Source organism: Bombina bombina, chromosome 6 (genome assembly GCF_027579735.1).
Source record: "Bombina bombina isolate aBomBom1 chromosome 6, aBomBom1.pri, whole genome shotgun sequence".
NCBI classification, from domain to species: Eukaryota; Metazoa; Chordata; class Amphibia; order Anura; family Bombinatoridae; genus Bombina; species Bombina bombina.
Window position 1 is genome coordinate 629,967,053 of NC_069504.1, and position 21,170 is coordinate 629,988,222.

The window sequence follows — 21,170 nt, forward strand, 5'->3', positions numbered from 1 at the left end:
CTACAATAAAAACCACAAACAGCATTACTTGTACACATGTTTACCTATTTCCACTTTAATATTTTATAGTCTCAGTTCTTCCCTTGGGGATTAAATGTATTCTTATAATTGTGCCATGAGATTTTATTGTCCATTATGCCGTCAAGGCTGAGATCCAACTAAAAATCAAACTCTAGAGTATTTTAAATACAAAATGACAGGTGCACACCAATCATTTCAAATTGTTTTTCAAATAAAACTGATTTTACAACACCACTGAGATTTTTAACGGTACATAATTTGTATCTCAAAAGCCCTTAAAGGTGCATTATGTATTACAGCGCAGTTAACATAATAAAACAATGAAAAACATACATTACTTTACCAAAAGTATTTGTTTTAAAAGGGCCCATTATATTAATGTAATAGGGAATGATTAGCCATGCTAATCATTTTTGTTCTTTAAAAGGTCATGCTGACAGATGAACAGGAAATTGAGACTCTCAGATCTCTGCTTGATTTTCTATTCAAACCCCAATTATTTATAATTCTTTTCAGATGAAAGAAGAGCCCTTTTCATCTAATTTTTGTGATGGTTTCCTAGCTATTGGTATGGAATACTATTGAGTGCTTTAAGGTTATTGAAGAAATTGTCTTCAATTGCTTGCGTTTATGAAGCTTATGTAAATTGGTGATAAAACATGACAGATCTAAAGCACTTTTATTGTCAACAAAGCTGTCAAAATGATCCATCTGAACCTGCACTCTGTTATGGACTTCATAAATTTCTTTATTAGTTATATTTATAGGAAAATGTTTACTCAATAAAATCCTATGTAGAATGCACATTAGTTTTGTTAATAACATCATATGATTTTAATAGAGTCTTAATAGATTCTTAACGTTAACTATAGACCAATGAGTTATGGATGAAAGGCCTCTGAAGAGTTGAATATTGTGTACAAATAATTAGAGATAGTGAATTCAAAAAATTAAAAAGTGAAATTGTATTCTACCACTTTATTTGCTTTGTAGGAAAACGTAAGAATCAAGAAGATACAAGTAGTGTAATAATTTCAGTTATAGATTAAACCTTTTTTTTTTAGATTATGCTTCAGAAGAAAAAAAAAACAAATACAACTATAGTGATATGTGCTTGGTGTCCTTTTAAAGGTCATGGAAGTCTAACTGCTTTAACGAAAACATACTTTAGACATAAAAATTGTTGGGGTTTTTACTGTGTTGTTTTTTTTTCATATCAAACAAATATTCAGAAGTCCAGTAATCTTTTCCATATCATTACAAGCACCATCATACCTATAATCAAGAGTTGTGTAATGCTTATACATTACATTTTTTAAATTTATTATAAATCACGATTCCTCTCCTTTTGATTAAAGAGACAGTCTACAATAGTATTATTATTGTTTTAAAAATAGATAATCCCTTTATTACCCATTCCCCAGTTTTGCATAACCAACAAAGTTATATTAATATACTTTTTACCTCTGTGATTACCTTGTATCTAAGCTTCTTCTGACAGCCCTCCTGATCACATGACTTTTTATTTATTATCTATTGACTTGTATTTTAGCCAATTAGTACTGTGTTGTGCTGACTCTTAAATAACTCTCCGGGTGTGAACAGTCTTCTGTTGTGAAAAGCTAATAAAAAAACCATGTAATAAGAGGGTGTCTTTAGTGGCTTAGAAACAGGCAGAAATGTACTGTCCCTCTAACTTTGTATTTAGTGTAGGTGCAGTGTGGCATGTAGCTGGCTTCAAGAGTTGATATAGATATTCATCTTATCTTAAAGGGACAGTCAAGTCCAAAAAAAACTTTCATGATTTAAATAGGGCATGCAATTTTAAACAACTTCCCAATTTACTTTTATCACCAATTTTGCTTTGTTCTCTTGGTATTCTTAGTTGAAAGCTAAAACTAGGAGGTTCATATGCTAATTTCTTAGACCTTGAAGACTGCCTCTAATCTGAATACATTTTGACCACTAGAGGGCATTAGTTCACATGTCTCATATAGATGACATTGAGCTCATGCACATAAAGTGACCTAGGACTGAGCACTGATTGGCTAAACTGCATGTCTGTCAAAAGAACTGAAATAAGGGGCAGTCAGCAGAAGCTTAGATACAAGATAATTACAGAGGTAAAAAGTATATTAATATATAACTGTGTTGGTTGTGCAAAACTGGGGAATGGGTAATAAAGGGATTATCTTTCCTTTTAAACAACAAAAATTCTGGTGTTGACTGTCCCTTTAAGTCATGTATGCACATAGGCATAGTAAAGCGGGTACGGAAAACATCTCACTTGAGGTCTTTTATAATAAATAGCTAACAAAAAGAGATCTTAGATTAATCTGATCTGAGGTCTAAAGTTATAATAATAGTTTCCCTAAAGGAGTTGCTGGTAAAATGCTAATGATATCAAATTTAACAATGGTGCTGGTGAAATGCACCATATTTGGGTATGAAAAGAGTATATATATCTGGAAAAAATAGGTTATTTTTGAAATTGAGATGGTCTGTGGTGGTTTGAGCATAAAACTAGCATATTATTTGAATTGTCAGAAGGCTCGGTTTTTAATGTGAGTCTTCCCAAAACAACAGGAAATCAAATCAGTAGTAACAAGCTTATGTTCTAGACCACTATGTTACATTTCCATATGCTTTTAACTAAATACTGCTAATTCTTATAAAGAAAAAAAAAAGCAAATCTTATTTAAATGTGCATTAGTAGCTTTTATGGATCGAGAGATAAATAGATAGACACTGTTATATTAAACAAATAATCTTCATTAGAACTGGAAGTAATGTCACTTCTGGTTTAGCAGAAAACCAAAACAAAACCTATACCTTTAATACAGAAAACTATCATTCACACAGATAGTTTTTGCAGCATTTAGAATGGTTTTGTTTATTTGCTAACAAAATAAAAATAGCCTGTTGGTCTACTAGAACTGTATTTTCTTTGTTTGTTATTGGATGTGTGCCAATAGCAAACAAAGAAACTAACTTTCTAGTAGACCAACAAGCTATAGCCATATATCCATATACTGTATTCACTCCTCTGTGCCCGGAGTTCACCAGGAACCAGAGCTAAATGTGGAGGATCTAAATGATGGAGCCTTTTTATAAAATGTATCTTCTAAAGGAAATTGAACTACTCTACCCACGGAGCTCATGTAGTGAGTAGACTTAGCTTTTAAAATAATCCTGCCAATCTTTAAAACCCAGATAATCTCAGAAATCGTAAAGTATCCAGGTTACCTATGCATTTTGGCTTTAAGATACCTGAGATACTCCCTCTTCCTGTTTAAATACCATGTTGATTAGTTCAACCCATTAATCCCTTATGGGTCTTAATTTATTGAATTAACCCTTTAAGGACACAGCTTTCAGTTTGCTCAATTGTTTTATGACGGAAAAATTCCATCATATGTCCTTAAGAGGTTAATCACACATAAGTTTCAGTCCCACAAAGTATTTACATATTGTTGATCAATCTTATAGAACTGAGTATAGTTTATTCAAACATATCAGTACATATTAAATGTATTTATAATAAATAATTACATTATATAGCAGGTATCCAATAGACAATAAAAAATACCTGGTCTCATAAAATATTTAATTTAATATAAAACAGACAATAAAAACAGTAAGATTAGAAAACTAATTCTTAATGATAAAATAAAACTGATAGACTAAAATAAAACTGAAAAAATAAAAAAAATAACTGCATGTTATTAAATGAACCTCAAATACATTTAAAAACTAAAATATGCTGTTCAAATCAATCTCAGCATGTAAACCTCTTGGATAAAGTTAAAAATGAATTCAACTTCTCTCCAATGTATTTTATGAATATTATCATTATTATTATTATTGTTTTTATTTCAGTAGTGGACCCGCAAAGTGTATTATTTGATAAGAAACAAAAAATATTATGGAACCTCTATAGCATTCTGTTAATGTAACTCAATATATATAAAATAGCGGTTACCAACTTTGCATCATATAATTTACAAAGGGTAATACATATAAAACCGGAATCCTTTTAGTTCTGATTTGACTATTAATTAAACTGAGACCAGACCAATAAACAAACATAGTTTATTAAAATAATTATTATAAACAATAAGCAATATTTGAATAAAGAAAATCAATAAACATATATCAATACAATGATTTAATGATTATCAGGTCAGAACTAATAAAAACAATCACTAAATTATTTTATTTGCAGTAGCTTGCGTGTATAATAGAGAAACAAAAACGTTTGTTATTTAAATTCTCAGCATAGCTGGCAAGAATCGGGTAAGCTAAAAATCATGATAAACCATAAGCAAATTATATTATTACCAGATTCCTGATTGACTCAGTGTTATTGTCAACAGATAAGACCAGGTTAAGAGGAGTTACCAAACAAAAATATTTGTGACTATGGGCAAACCAGAATTGACTAACTAAACTCACCTGGTTAAATAAGAAAACTTTGAATATAAATGTAAAGAGCATAAATCATATTAACAAAACTGTTTCATACAGGTTTGTTTCATACATCAATATTGTGGGATCCTTCACTATATTCAATGTAATGTTACCTCTGGATCCTCTATCGCCATTATCCTGACTTGTCTATCTGGTCAGCATAGCCTCCCATCTCCTCTGGACAGGGTGTGGTCATCATGCATGCTAGTGTGGCCCCATGTGCCGTCTGCTTGTGTCAGCTTGTGCACCCCCCTTTTGTGCATGAGTGTGTATTTTATGGAAAACTTTTAACTCCACCCAACTGATAGGGTAAGTTTCACATAAATCATTGGGTAACACTAATTACAGATTAATTAACATTTTTGTTAATGAGCTAAGATTTAGCAGTCAAAATAATTTCCCCTCAGAAGGTGGCACTTGTCACTAAGCTATAATAGACAAATATGTATTTTGTAAATATATTCTGAAAAACAAGTCAGTATCTCTATTTGACTGTTAGCCAAGGTTAAACCCCACTAATGTTTATAGACCAAGAGTCTTACTGGACCCATGTATGAATAACATGGGAATACTTGTGGATATTTATACTAATAATATATTGATAGGAATCCTGCAGCTATGATGGGGACCTTGAATATCATAATAACTAAATATGATTATTTTGTTAAAGTACAAAAACTTCACCATAATCAATTATATACTGACAAGCAACACTAGTTAATAGCTATATATAATACTGATGATTATTATTATTATTAATAATAATAATAATAATAATAATAATAATAATAATATATGTGTATGTGTACCTGAATATATAAGAAAATACACATGATTCATTTTATGCCTATATTATATACCACAGACACATGTGATTAATATGCAATATCAAAATGGTGAATTTTCCCAGACAATTGCCCTGACAGTATAGTTTAATCAAACATATCATTACATATTAAATTCATTTATAATCAATAATTACGTTATATAGCAGGTATCCAATAAACAATTAAAAATAACTGGTCTCATAAAATATTTAACTTAATATAAAACAGACCTTAAAAACAGTAAGATTAAAAAACTAATTTGTAATGATAAAATAAAGCTAATATACTTACCTGGCAGGGGAGTCTTAGCCATGATCACTAAGGTGGCTCTCCCTGGGCAAGGCTGGTTCATTGCACTCTGAGCCAGCTGACCTCTGCGATTTCCCCACATGTGGGAATCTCGACTGCAGAATTTATTGTAGTGAGGGACTGTGTGATCACTTTCCCCTGACAAAAATAAATAAATACATAAAAAATAAAACTGATAGACTAAAATAAAACTGAGAAAATAAATACTGCATGGTTATTAAATGAACCTCAAATACATTTAAAAACTAAAATATGCTGTTCAAATCCATCTCAGCATTTAAACCTCTTGGATGAAGTTAAAATGAATTCAGCTTCTCTCAAAAGTATTTTTTTTTCTAAGCTGCTACCCCTACTATTCCTTATATTTTCCTAATTCCCTAATAGACCAATTATTTCATGTTCTGATTATGCATAGCTTTAAAATGCTTATATAAAACAATTTCACTATTACTGTGTTCAAAATTTATTTGGTGTTAACGGACCTTATCACACAGCGGTCTACTGGTTTGTCCCAAATATTGAAGGAAATGGTGACACCTTCAAATACGGGTAGAAAATGTTATATTATGCTCATCATTAGCTGTCCTGACCTAAATACTATCTATTTATTGCAATGCTCATATCACTTGTAATATTTGAGGCAAATTAGATTGCTGCATGATAGGATCCATGAACATCTATTAAATATTGAGCACAGTAATATTGATAGCATTTTAAAGATAGATATATATATATATAATCAGAACACAAAATAATTGTTCAATTGGGGCATGAAGACAATAAGAATGAAAAGAAGGGTTGGCAGCTTAGACAAATAATTCATTTTTAACTTTGGGATCATTCACCCATGAGGTTTAAATGCTGAGATGGACTTGAACAACATAATTTAGTTTTTAAATATATTTGAGCTTTATTTCATATCCATGCAGTATTTATTATATCAATTATATTTTATTATAATTAAATGGACAGTCTACTTAAAAATAATTGTAATTGTTTAAAAAAATAGATAATCCATTTATTACCCATTCCCTAATTTTGCATAACTGAGGCTGCTATACTAATATAGTTTTTACTATGATAACCTGTATCTAAGCCTATTCTTAGATGCACTGAGACTGCCCATTATATCTGTGCTGTTGTCATTGCTAAGGCCTCTTTTACAGGATTGAGCTCAATGACAGAGGTAGCAGAAAACTTGTCAGATTGCATAACAATAGACTGGAGACTCAAATATATACAACAGTCCTGTTTATTAGGAGAAAGTTACACAGGCAAAAAGATAGATGTGTACTGAAATAGTTTATACTGGGAAACAGGTACAAGCAAGAGTTAACTCAAGCAAACTGTACAAACCAGTATAGCTGATGTTCAGGTACAAGTTCAGAAAGACAAGAGCAAAATACTGAAATGCCCACTTAAGGTCCAAGGACTGTAATGCCCACTTCTGGACCAAGCAAAGAGAATGCCCACTCCTGGGCCAAGTAAAAGGGAATGCCAACTTCAGGGCCAAACAGAAGGAATGTCCACTCCTGGGATAAGCAAAGAAGAGTGTTCACTTGTGGGCCAAACATAGTCAATGCCTACTCCAAAGCCAAGCAAAGAAGAGTGCCCACTTCTGGGCCAAGCAAATATCCAATATCCACTTGCACACAAACATATTACTTTTATGCTAACCCGTGCACATATAGGGCTACATTTAAGATACCCCGGATAGACAAGGCTGGCTCCAGCGAACCTTTTCCACCCACTATCGCGGCCAGCGGGCAGCAATATGCTGCCCACATTTATCATTGCACCAGCAGCTGCTGGTGCAATGCCGCCCCTTATTAGCATGCATCTTGCAGCTTTATGAATTTTGCCCTTAAAGCTTACTTCTGGTGGTATTTTCTTTTAATCTAGCCTTCTGTAAGATACCTTACTAGCTTTGCTTTGCTAAAGTTTAGCCAGAACTTTCGATTAAATCAGTCATTCCTTTGGGCTATCATTATTTAAGAATTTTATCTCTATATGGATCTTAATACAAATGTTTTCGTTTTCCAACATATGACACATTTTTTCCTGGTTTTATTTAACACTTTTATTATTACATTTGTTAATATTGCTAATTCAACTTTGATCATACTTTGTTTCTATTTTAATGATTTATATGTTACTGTGTTTTTTTTTCAGTTTTGCTTCCATTCCAAACAAATAGCTTTTTTAGCGATTAAACTCATTTTATGTAAGATGTGTGCCAATAACCCCTGTTTCAAGGTACTATGTGGTCTGATTGGTAGCTCTCCTGAGGATGAATTTAAACTTTAAATATATTTGAGGTTTATTTAAATTTAAATCACAGGTAAAAAGCAATACATAAAGAGGAAGTGACCGAATTGCTGAAATTAAACAAATTAATTCCCACATTTATTATAGTAAAAACAAGTATCTATCAAGGTGAGCAAAGATAAAACTACTGAGATAATGGGAATTAACAAAAGTGCATGCTCCAATATCCATTAAAAGAGATACCCTTTATCGGTTTGTGGCAATACAAATTAGGGAAAGTTGCAGCATGAAGTGAAGCAGCAGTTAATTTAGCAGCAACATTCAGTATAGCAGCAGTTAAACTTCAGCATGAAAGTAAGAAATAATACAGTGTTTAGAATTCCAAAACTATAGGCAGGATCTCATATTAGTAGCAGAATCAATTGTTGCTGTAGTGCTATTCAATCAAGCCCCTGTTTGTCGGCGTGTGTGCAAGCTCTGGGGAACGTATGGGAAATTCATGGAAATGCATGGAAGATGGCAACGTGTAATCCAGTTTCAGAACTTTCTAATATTGGAATCCCAGAGGAGGATATATAGACCAGTGTGTGTACCGCAACTGAAAGTTTTGGGAGGAACACCCTTGTGGGATATGGATAACACTTTGATCACTTATATTGCGTGTTAATTACCTAATAATCCAAATCAGCTAGAATTTCAGTAGCTCTCATCCTATTGGCTGATTTGAACAGTCAATAGGATTTTAGTAGCTCTCATCCTTTTGGCTGATATGAATTTCAAAAATCAAATCAGCCAATAGGAATGCAAGGGATGCCATTTTGAAAAGGCTCCCTTACATAAAAAATTCAGTATATGGCGGTGACTGTATGAAGAGGATGCTTCATGCTGGATGTCTTCAGGATGAACCCAATCCACGTCGCCAGGATGAAGACAGAAGATGCCGCTGAGATGAAGATAGAAGAAGCCGCCTGGATGAAGACCTCTCACCGCCTGGATGTCCGGACTTCAGGAACTGTAAGTGGATCTTCGGGGGTTAGTGTTAGGATTTTTAAAACTTTTTTGGGTGTTTTTTTTTTTTTAGTTCAGGGTTTGGGCTTTTCTTAAAAGAGCTGAATGCCTTTTTTTGATAATAATAATAATAATAATAATAATAATAATAATAATAATAATAATATATATAATATATGGTGTCTATTTCATAAATATAGGAAGATCAGCTTGCTGTTTTTTTTTGTGGGGGAAGATTGGACACTCTAATACATAGCAAAAAATAGTTTTCTCGCCACAAAAATAATTGAAGAGACATACAATTGCAAAATATTATTTTATTATAGCACTGCTACTTGCAAACAGCTATGGGCCAGATTAAAAATGAAGTGCAAAATATTGCTTTAGAATATACATATACTGTATGTTTACTGGGAACACACAATTCCCATAAGCCACAATGTAAAGGTACTTATAAGACCCCACTCCCACCAACATTTAAGCCTCAAAACTGCTTAGTGCATTTTTTATTTATAAAAAACAACTGCTTTATTTTTTTTAATAAAAAACTATAATGTCCTCTATTTTGAGGGCATTTTGGGTACTTTTAGAAAATTAACCAGAGTTTGATCCGCAAGATCGCAGTAACAATAACCAGCCACTTGTAATGGCTGGTTAATTATTGCACTCCCGGAAATGGGGAAATTTACCCATTTGCGGGAGCACGAAAATTTAGCTCTCCACTTGTAATCTAGCCCTATGTGTTTGACCCATGCAAAGAGGTTATTATTAAAGTTAGCTCCAGAGCAGCAATGCACTATTGGAAAGAAGCTGGTGATTGGTGGCTACGCACACAGGCATCTTGTCATTGGCTCACCAGATGTGTTCACCTAAGTCCCAGTAGTGCAACCCCTTTGCAGGGTTTACATACATAGTGGTCTGATCTTTTTATATTTAATTTCAATAGAATCTCAATGTTTTTTTTGTTTTGTTTTTTTTTAGATTATGTTATTGGCTGGCCATACAAAACCCTATATTTAACATGGACAGTTAAATTCTCTGTGATCATAATCCATTTTCGCTACACTTTTTTGACACTTTGCACTTATCAAAATCAACACCTAAAAAGGATTTGAAAAAAATAAAAACTGGCAATTTCAACAAATTTGTGAGTATTCCTTGATGATTTAGAATGAAACACTTATTTTGCAAAATGTGCAATACACTTTGAAACTACTAATGACACAATATATATATGATATATACTGTATATCCTAGGTTTAGTTGTGGGTGATTGGTGAAGGTGTAGTTACGGGTTTTCTAATAGTAGGTCAGGGCAAGCAGATGTGGTGCTACAATAGTGGCAGAATAGGCAACTGCTTTATGGTGCCACTGCGGATGGGGGAAAATTTGGTGCATGATTTTTTTTTATGTGTTTATTTTTGATACTTAACTTGAGCTTCAAAGTAGAGGCCATACATGGTGGCATACTGGCTAGAATAGGAGTGCACTCCTTTAAAACATAAAGTCAGAGAGTGCAGGTCAGCCAGAAGAGCTGGAAGCATTTGACTAAAATATGTCACTGAACAGTCCCTGTGATCTTTACAAAACTTTAGCAGCCTTTATAAAAGTTGAGTGAGCAGACTAGTGACAGCAAGTAAGACTCACCTTCACCCAAAGGCTAATGGGTATTACTGGGGTTATGGGCACTCATAGGGTCACTGGCAATCATCCCATTTTTGATATAATGCAATATATTAGTGCACTATCTTCTCCTAAATGCAATCTGGACCACCAGCAGCAACAGCGCAACAATACCCTTATCATAGCCGGCAACACCACCTATTAGGAGCAGCACTATCAGCAGTAGTCAGAACAGGGAACATGGTATTGATGGCAGTCAACAGAGTCAGGGACTTCCTTCAACATCACAATGACATGTTCAGCCCACCCTAGAGGATTTTGGGGGGTTTCACTCTAGGGAGATGTACAGGCAGCAGTCTAGAATATTGACCCGTCTGATAGGTCAGTTAGTAGCTGTCAGTGGTGTATCCTTTGCTATGCTTCAAGGGGAGTCTTTCAAACATTTGATAGAAGCAGTTGTTCCTACTACCAACTCCCATCACACAATACTTTCAGCAGGAGAGTAGTCCCCTCATACCATTCATGCGTTGCTGTGTTTAAGAAGGAGTTGGCAAAGGCTGCTGGACAGTCAGTGCACTTTTTCCATTGACTTATGGAGTTCTCTTAGCAGCCATCATGCTTTCCTCTCCCTGACCAACACACTGGTGGCAGCTCAGGGCATATGATGAGGATTAGAGTGCTTCTACTGCTAGTAGTGGTACAGCGGCAGGCAGCTCTGGTCAGGGCAGTAAATCAGCAGGGATTTTTTTTTATTTGATCGTTTTTGGCAGTGAAAAGGTGGCATGAAATATACCAAAATGGGCCTAGAACAATATTTTGGGTTGTCGACTACACTACACTACACTAAAGCTAAAATTAACCATACAAGCTCCCTACAAACTCCCTAATTAACTCCTTCCCTGTTGTGCATAATACAGGTGTGGTGCGCAGCGGCATTTAGCGGCCTTCTAATTACCAAAAAAGCCAATGCCAAAGCCATATATGTCTGCTGTTTCTGAACAAAGGGGATCCCAGAGAAGCATTTACAATCATTTGTGCCATAATTGTACAAGCTGTTTGTAAATTATTTCAGTGAGAAACCTACAGCTAGATTACGAGTTTGGTGTTATGAGTGAAAAAGCAGCGTTATGGCTCATAACGCTGCTTTTTCCCTAACACTGCTATTACAAGTCTTGTCGGTATCGGTGTATTGCACACTTTTTAGCCTGTCACGCAACATCAGTACCGCACTTTTAAAAAAGTCCTTTTTCAATGGGACTCCCATAGCGTCAGTATTACGAGTTTGCTGGGAGGCCAAGAAGGCAGCGGTACACCCTATACCGACAAGATTCGTACCGCCATCTAAAGTCAGTAGTTATGAGTTTTACGTTACAAAGCTGTAGCATAAAACTCATAACTAAAGTGTTAAAAAGTACACTAACACCCATAAACTACCTAATAACCCCTAAACCAAGGCCCTCCTGCATCGCAAACACTATAATAAATTTATTAACCCCTAATCTGCCGCTCTGGACATCGCCACCACAATTAAAATGTATTAAACCCGAGCAAAGCAGCAATACAGATGCACATTTCAGCAGCTCCGTCTACATTGCATATAAAAATTACATTTAAGGACCGTTCCAGCCTCCATAATTGTTATTTCATCAGGATTGCTTACATACAAATGCCCTACACATCTAATCCTACTGCTGGGAATTCTGACAAAGAGATGGATCTTTAAAGCTTTTGTGAATAACCTGTTGGTCAGAGGCTCCGAAGTCGGCCATCTTGGGCCTATCTATACTGTATCCCTGAAGCCCACTCCTATCTCTCGTCATGTTACCTGCGGAGCAAATTATGGAGGAGATCCATCTCTTCCTTGACGGATGCCGTGACATGCTTGAGCGCTCACCGGGTCTGGCGCTCCGACAGATGGTTGATAAGCCTCAGGCTCTTCATACTCACATGCCCATTTTCCCAGCCATCCTGGAGGGTGATGGTGCTTTGGGGCCCCGGCGTCCCTCACCTCCTGAATGTGCTGTCTTGGAGGAGGAGAATAGAACTACTCTTACCGGCTTATCGCCGGACAAGCTGGGACGCTTCAATCTCCTGCAACACCGCGAACTTCCCACTGTGCCTAGCAATCGTATACAGTTACTGTCTCCGGCAGCTAAAGTAACCCAAGGAGACACATACCTTATATCGGCGGTGGCTTTCTTACCGCCGGACTGCTCTGATTGGACTTACTCGAGTGTAGCTGCCCGCACTATAACTGCACAGAGATTTGCAGATCCGCACCGCTTCTGTTCCGGCAAAGCTCAGTTGGCCCCTTTCATCAGTGGACGGCAGCGGTCAAGCATCCCAGCCAAGCTGCATAGGGTAGGCATTGGATAGAACTTTCAGAACAGCTTGTGAGAGTTTCATACCAGGAGCAGCTGGAACTCTTCCTATGTACCTATAATTTTCCAAACGCTGAGGACTAATATGGTGCCCCCTTACTATTTACTATTTGCTATTTGCTATTTAGGTCTAAGGATGATGGCCTCACGGTCTGAAGTTTTGAAAATATATCTATCTGAGAGACTGACTGTTTAAGGGACTACCTACTCTCCGTACCTGTTTTATATATATCATTAGCCCAAGGCTTAGCCTGCTCGACGCCGTTTTATTTTATTATACTTCTAGTTATGTTTAAGTTGCTAGTCTAAACATGTCACTAACCACAAGATATTGATTAGTTTTCCCAGACTGTGCCATATCCATAGTTTAGCCTTACCTATGTATCACATTTTTTGCAAACCAGGATTTGAGTCTCTGATTATGTCAGTATTCTACCTTAGCCTACTGTCCTATAAGTTGGTTTGAACTCTGTTTGCTTAAAGCTTCTCTGCTATATTTAAGTATGTTGCAGTTTTACTCCCCAGTTTTTTTACTGTCCACAACGCAGCATTTACTGAAAGTGTTTCCCTATTGCCAGAATTGTACTCTTACCAATCTAACTGCAGGGTTACATCTTTGTTTCTTATGGGATAAAAGTTTTCTTCTACTACTCCATTTCAGTCATGGTAAATATATAAGTTGGCCCTGATAAGGGGAGTTTAAGGGTAATGCTTATATACAGGCACACAAGAAAGAGTGGAACTGCTGCATATTTTGCCATGTTGAATTGACAAAAGAAAAAGTACAATTGCTGCATGTTCTGCCATGATGGAGTGTTTCTATATATTGCAGCCTAAGTTGGGAAATTGATATCGACACCACATAATCCAACATAGCATACCATACTACTTTGAAGCCTAAGATTTTATATGTTTATGAATATTCTTGTACTACCTATATCGTTATTATGTCTAGAGGTCCTGTTTGCTAAAGTTTTTATCTCGAGCCTGCACCTAAAACTGGCATGATTCCTCCAATAGTCTAGTTAACCATGTTTTGTTTATATGGTGTTTATATGGTTCCGTTTTGCTCATTACTAAACATTATATACAGCCTCCACTATTCTTCCCAAAAACCATAATCCATAAAATTAGGCATTTTTACATTTACCCTGTCTATGTTATAATAGTCACCTTGTGTGGCAATGATTTGCTATTACGAAGGATTTCACACCTTGGTTACAACCCTGAAGGGACTCCAAAGTCACATGCCAATTAGTTTAGCATCTCATACATACCAACACTTAATATATACTAGTTCACAGATAGATCTTACACACATTAGGATACTGTGCACCATTCTTGATTTTGCTTTAATGAGCCAGTGGTTGCAATAGGAAATGGGTTTTAGCTGGTCTATATATCTGTGGAATATTGTTTGTAACACGCCATATTGTCTCTAACTTTTAATATACCTTATATTGAGACAAGCTCTCTATTACTACCGGGTTTTCATTCCTGTGTTATACCTTTAGGCTAGCACCAAAGATATTATTATATGGGGGTTAGGCTGCCAGCGGCCGAGACAGCGAGACCCTCTTTTCCACCATAGTAGCTAGGTGCAGGCCTTTATCTACAACTGGGAGCTCAGAGACATGTAACTGCTCATAAACAAAACTGGCTGTTCTCAATATCATCATTATAGCTTCTAAATACATAGATACCTTAATGTGAAACATATTCGATATATATTTACTTATTATATTCAAACTCCCACCTCCCCCCACCCCTATAATAAGCCTCCCAATCCGGGAGATTTCACTATGCGGTTTATCTTGTCCATACCGCACCCTAAATATTATTATCTATACTTAACAGATTTTACCATAGGCTTATAAGCTTCACTTACAAATTGAGTTACAAGTGTTCAGTTTAGTATCTTCAATCTCTTATCTTACCTATGTCGTAATCTACTTAGTCCTATTTATATATTCCATTACCATACCAGCTATACTAGCTCTACCAAGCTATTTCTACCATCTGCTTAGTTTCTTTCAAACACGGCATACCCACATTCTGTTAAACTATTCTAATCCCGTAAGCTCTAAAATGACTACTAACCTTAGTTCATGTAAAATTGAAAAAGAGGTTCCATAAGTTTATTCCTATTGAGACTTTTGTCTTCTATCTATATATCAACTGTCACAGTGAAATGTACCATTTGTGTTTGTTTTACTGACATGTTTTACATAAATTGTACTGTTTTCGCACGACCTCAATAAAATCTTTTAAAAAAAAAAAAAAATGTATTAAACCCTATTCCGCCACTCCCCGACATCCTCACCCCTATAATAAACCTATTGACCCTTAAACCGCCGCCCTCCTGCATCACAAAAGCTATTTAAATATTATTAACCCCAAATCTGCCGTCCGCCCACACCGCCACTATAATAAACCTATTAACCCCTAAACCCCCTCACAACGAAATATACTTAAATAAACTATTAACCCCTAAACCGAAAGCCCCCACAAGGAAATATAATAAAACAAACTATTAACCCCTAAACCTAACGACACCCTAACTTTATATTAAAATTCAAATTTCCCTATCTTAAATTAAATTGAAACTTACCTGTCAAATTAATTTTAAACTAACAATTAAACTAAGATAATTATTAAGCTACCAATTAAATTAAACTAAACTACAAGTTAAAAAAATCCTAACACTACTCTAAAAATTATAAAAATATCTAATTACAAAAAAAAACTAAATTACAAAAACAAACAAACACTAAATTACAAAAAATAAGAAACAAATTATCAAAAATAAAAAAGAATTACACCTTATCTAATAGCCCTATCAAAATAAAAAAGACCCCCAAAATAAAAAAAAAACTAGCCTACAATAAACTACAAATGTCCCTTGAAAGGGCCTTTTGTGGGGCATTGCCCCAAAGAAATCAGCTCTTTTACCAGTAAAAAAAATACAAACACCCCCTCAACAGTAAAACCCACCACCCCTACTACTAACCCCCCAAAATAAAATAACTATCTAAAAAAACCTAAGCTAAAATCCTATTGGCTGTTTCAATCAGCTAATAGGATTAGAGCTCAATCCTATTGGCTGATTGGAACAGCCAATAAGATTTTAGCAGCTCTAATCCTATTGGCTGATTGAAAACTTTCAGCCAATAGGAATGCAAGGGACGCCATCTTGGATGATGTCACTTGCATTGAAGTTCCAGTGTACGGTGGAGACTGTATGAAGAGGATGTCTTAAGGATGGACCCGCTACGTACTGGATGAATGAAGATAGAAGATGGCGTCTGGATGAAGACTTTTTGCCGCCTAGATGAGGACTTCGCCGGCTGGATGAAGATCGAAGAGGCCATCTGGATGAAGACTTATTGTCGCATGGAAGATGACTTTGCGGGCTGGATGGATCCTTCAAGCGGGACTTTAAGGACTGTAAGTGGATCTTCGGGGGTTAGTGTTAGGTTTTTTTAAGGGTTTTTTAGGTGGGTTTTATTTTTAGTTTAGGGTCTGGGCATGTAAAAGAGCTAAATGCCCTTTTAAGGGCAATGCCCATACAAATGCGCTTTTCAGGGCAATGGGGAGCTTAAGTTTTTTTAGATAGTTATTTTATTTGGGGAGGTTGGTTTGGGGATGGTGGGTTTTACTGTTGGGGGGATTTGTATTTTTTTACAGGTAAAAGAGCTGATTTATTTGGGGCAATGCCCCACAAAAGTCCCTTTTAAGGGCCATTGGTAGTTTATTATAGGCTAGGTTTTTTTTTATTTTGGGAGGGCTTTTTTATTTTGATAGGGCTATTAGATTAGGTGTAATTCATTTTTATTTTTGATAATTTGTTTTTTATTTTTTGTAATTTAGCGTTTGTTTTTTATGTAATTTAGATATTTTTATTTGTAGTAATTTTAGTGTTTATTTTTTTGTAATTTTAGGTTTTAGTTTAAGGCATGTTAGGTTTTTTTCACAGGTAAGTTTGTATTTATTTTAACTAGGTAATTAGGGATTTATTTCTATCCAATTTTGCATAGAATTAACTGTATAGTAATGATGTTTTTAGTACACAGCAAGCAGTTAAACAATCACAGGATATTTAAACATATCCATTATACTTACTGATAATAGCATCTGACCTACTAATAATAAGCATTGTAATGGTGGAGTGTTATAGAAGGAATTGATGTTGTCAATAGTCCCGTCTTATGATGGGACCCAGACGTATACATCTATATACTTCTATTTGACACCATATACAGCCTATAGGGTATTTGCCTATTCTACCCAAACATGCATGGTATGATTGATAACACTATTTATGTTTTAGATTGACCTTTAAGAAATATGATCTAGAGGAGAGACTATCTGGACATTAGTGGTATTGACAGAAATTAACTACCATACATACTTAAATACATAATCACTGACACCATCCTATGAGACACCTTATTACTTACAATTAGAGGTGTTGATGTACACAAATCCTGTTTGTTATTATGATTTTTTACATCATTATTGATCATAGGATATTGAGTTTAGTGATACATGTAACAAAGGGGAGTGGGGACTGATGTGTAATGGAAGCATCTGTCTGTATATAAGTCACAGTATATATTATTATGCCTTCAATGAGAAGAGATACTTAAATCTACGAGGTATAAAATAAGTGGTTAGCTCAGGATGTTAGTGGAAATCAATGAGTTACGCAATGAGGATATGTGACTGATGTCGGATTGAGCCGTATGTAATATGTTCACTATTTGCCTGTAATATTAACAATGAATGCTTGGTAAACACTGGTATCATAAAAACACTTGTACTATAGCAATATAGTCGACAGTTACCAATTAATTTTGACGAAGCAACGTTAAGGATGGGAGTTTGAGGAAGCACAAACTGATTTTATATCAGAAGACAGGCAGTATAGAGGGATTTAATTTGAAACGTCTCTCGCCGATTATGCCTCATTATTTTTGATATGGAACCAATAAGATTCCTTTCTCAACATATTCCCCTCTCTGAAGCCAATGAAACTAAAGATTCCTTAAGGGGAGGTGATAAGGCTTAGAGGCTATACGTCATTATTGGAGGCTGTACTTCGAAGTAAATATTGGCACATGAATTAGTTCCTATCCTTAGAACAGATAACCAATGGGATCCCTCCTCCCACACACTCCCCCGTCCCAACCAATTGAACCATTAAGTTGGAAATGGGAGGTGGGATTTGCTAAGTTGCGGAGCAGCAGTATTGGAGGATGAATTCCTTAATATGGTATATATACATGCTGTTATAGCGTTCGGTTTGCTCGAATGAACTAGCTGATAACACATTGAAAAAGGCTGTTTTTTAAGGCCGAAACGCATTTGTGTAACTGTTTCTCTGTACAGGTCATACCAACCTCAAGTGCTGTTCTTGCCTCTTTCACCTGAAGCCGACGTGAGCAGTTTATCGGCCAGGAAACAGGGAGGCACACAGCCTTGGAAGCATGTAGTTTGACCTGGCTTTTAAATATTTATTTTTAAAGTGGTGGCTGATACCAGATTATTCTGGATCGTTTGTATTAATTGACAATATTAAAGGTTATATTTTAACTTACTTTACACTAACATATAGAGGTGGAGTGCTATATCCCCCTTCTTTTGCCCTATTACTTTAATAGGATACTAGTTATTCATTTGCTATTAAGGGTAGCACCGGTCCTTTTAGGGCTTCATTCCTCTAGATTTACTATCGCAGTGCCAGTAATTTAATTTCTGCTATAAACTAGGTAGTTAGTAAATAACTATTTACTAACTAGTCTACCTAGTTAAAATAAATACAAACTTACCTGTGAAATAAAAATAAATCCTAAGCTAGCTGCAAAGTAACTATTAGTTCACAGGTAAGTAAGTAGTTTTAAATAGGTATTATTTAGTTAATAATTGTAACTTTAGTTTAGCTCTATTTTAATTATGGTAAAGTTAGGGGAGGTTAGGGTTAGGTTTAGGGTTAGGTTTAGGGGTTAATATAGTTTAATTTAGCTTGTTGCGATGTGGGGGGCTGGCAGTTTAGGGGTTAATTGGTTTAGTTAATAATTGTAAATTTAATTTAGCTATATTGTTATTATGTTAAAGTTAGTGGGTGTTAGGGTTAGGCTTAGGGTTACGTTAGGGTTAGGGTTACGTTAGGGTTAGGGTTAGGTTTAGGGGTTAATGGATTTATTTAGTGGTAGTGAAGTGGGAGGCCAGAGGTTTAGGGGTTAATAACTTTAGTATAGTGGTAGCGAGATCAGGAGCAGCAGATTAGGGGTTAATAGTTTTATGTAGGCGGCGGCGATGTTGGGGTGGCAGATTAGGGGTTAATAACTATATGTAGGTGGCGGTAGGGGATAGGTTTAAACATTATTTTTTTTTTCCCCATAGACATCAATGGGACTGCGTTACAGAGCTTTTGTTTCCGCGATCGCAGGTGTCAGGATTTTGTTTTACGGCTCTCCCCATTGATGTCTATGGGGAAATTGTGCACGAGCATGTCAAAGCAGCGCTTGTTTTTGGTGCGGTATAGAGCATAAATCAACCATTTTGCCCGCGCAAGCCTGATTTTTTAAAACTCGTAATACCAGTGCTATAGAAATGTGAAATAACGACGCTTTTGTGGCGGTCGTTAAAATCCCTATAGCGCTCAAAACTCGTAATCTAGCTGCTAGTTTGTGAAAAATTAGCATTTTTTTTATTTGATCGCATTTAGCGATGAAATGGTGGCATGAAATATACCAAAATGAGCCTAGATCAATACTTTGGGTTGTCTACTACACTACACTAAAGCTAAAAATAACCCTACAAGCTCCCTGATTAACTCCTTCACTGCTGGGCATAATACATGTGTGGTGCGCAGCAGCATTTAGTGGCCTTCTAATTACCAAAAGGCAAAGCCATATATGTCTGCTATTTATGAACAAAGGAGAAGCATTTACAACCATTTGTGCCATAATTGCACAAGCTGTTTGTAAATTATTTTAGTGAGAAACCTAAAGTTTATGAAAAAGTTTGTTAAAAAGTTAACAATTTTTTTTTTATCACATTTGGTGGTGAAATGGTGGCATGAAATATACCAAAATGGGCCTAGAGCAATACTTTGGGTTGTCTAATCTACTAAAAATGTTTTACATGTGAAGGGTTATTTAGGTATTCCTGACAGACCTCAGTGTTACAACTATCGCTAATTTTGAAAAAAAAAAAATGCTTTGGAAATAGCAAAGCACTACTTGTATTTATTGCCCTATAACTTGCAAAAAAAGCAAAGAACATGTAAATATTGGATATTTCTAAACTCAGGACAAAATTTAGAAACTATTTAGCATGGGTGTTTTTCGGTGGTTGTAGATGTGTAACAGATTTTGGGGGTCAAATTTAGAAAAAAGTGTGTTTTTTTTCTATTTTTTCATCATATTGTATATGTTTTTTATAGTAATTTATATGATATGATGAAAATAATGGTATCTTTAGAAAGTCCATTTAATATCAAGAAAAATGGTATATAATATGTGTGGGTACAGCGAATGAGTAAGAGGAAAATTACAGCTAAATACAAACACTGCAGAAATGGCCCTGGTTGCAAACAGTATGGAAATTGAAAAGTGTTGTGGTCACTAAGGGGTTAAAGGGACAATAAAACACGAATTTGCCCGCTTGTGGACATGCAATAATTTAGTGCACCACTTGTAATCTGGCCCTAAGTGCCTGCTTATACCTATGTTTCGATAGGGTATATAAGGACACTTTTGCAATCTACATCATGGGATAGATTTATCATATGTTGGGCAGACATGATCCGCTGTAGCAGATCATGTCTGCCCGACTTCGCTAAATTCCTACAGCATACGCTGTTTGCATTTAACATTGCACAAGCATTTCTGGTGAAATGTTTGTGCAATGCCGCCCCCTGCACATTTATGGCCAATCGGCCGCTAGCAGGGGGTGTCAATCATCCCAATTGTATCCGATTGGATGATTGCTGTCCGCCACCTCAGAGGTGGCAAATGAATTAAGGAGCAGGGGTCTTATTCCTCAACCAGAATCTCCAAGGAGGACAGGACAGAGGTGGAGCTAATGGAGCTATTACTCCAATTAGTGCAGCAGGGAGGACAAGTGGCACCAGTTCTCTCTGGCACTTTTGCAGCCTCTACATCACCAACTCTGCCTCCTTTATCTCAACCTACTCCATCTCCTCCCCATCTGGCTCCTTCATTCCCTGTTGCTGAGAGTACTCCTCCTCTATCTC

General features: G+C 35.7%; 1 non-coding gene across 1 annotated transcript; it reads left to right on the plus strand.

Moving 5' to 3' along the window:
- The first annotated feature begins 5,601 nt into the window (after positions 1-5,601).
- Positions 5,602-5,768, plus strand: LOC128665287 (U1 spliceosomal RNA). Its single transcript, XR_008403058.1, has one exon. It is a non-coding gene; the product is annotated as a U1 spliceosomal RNA (small nuclear RNA).
- Positions 5,769-21,170: the final 15,402 nt, after the last annotated feature.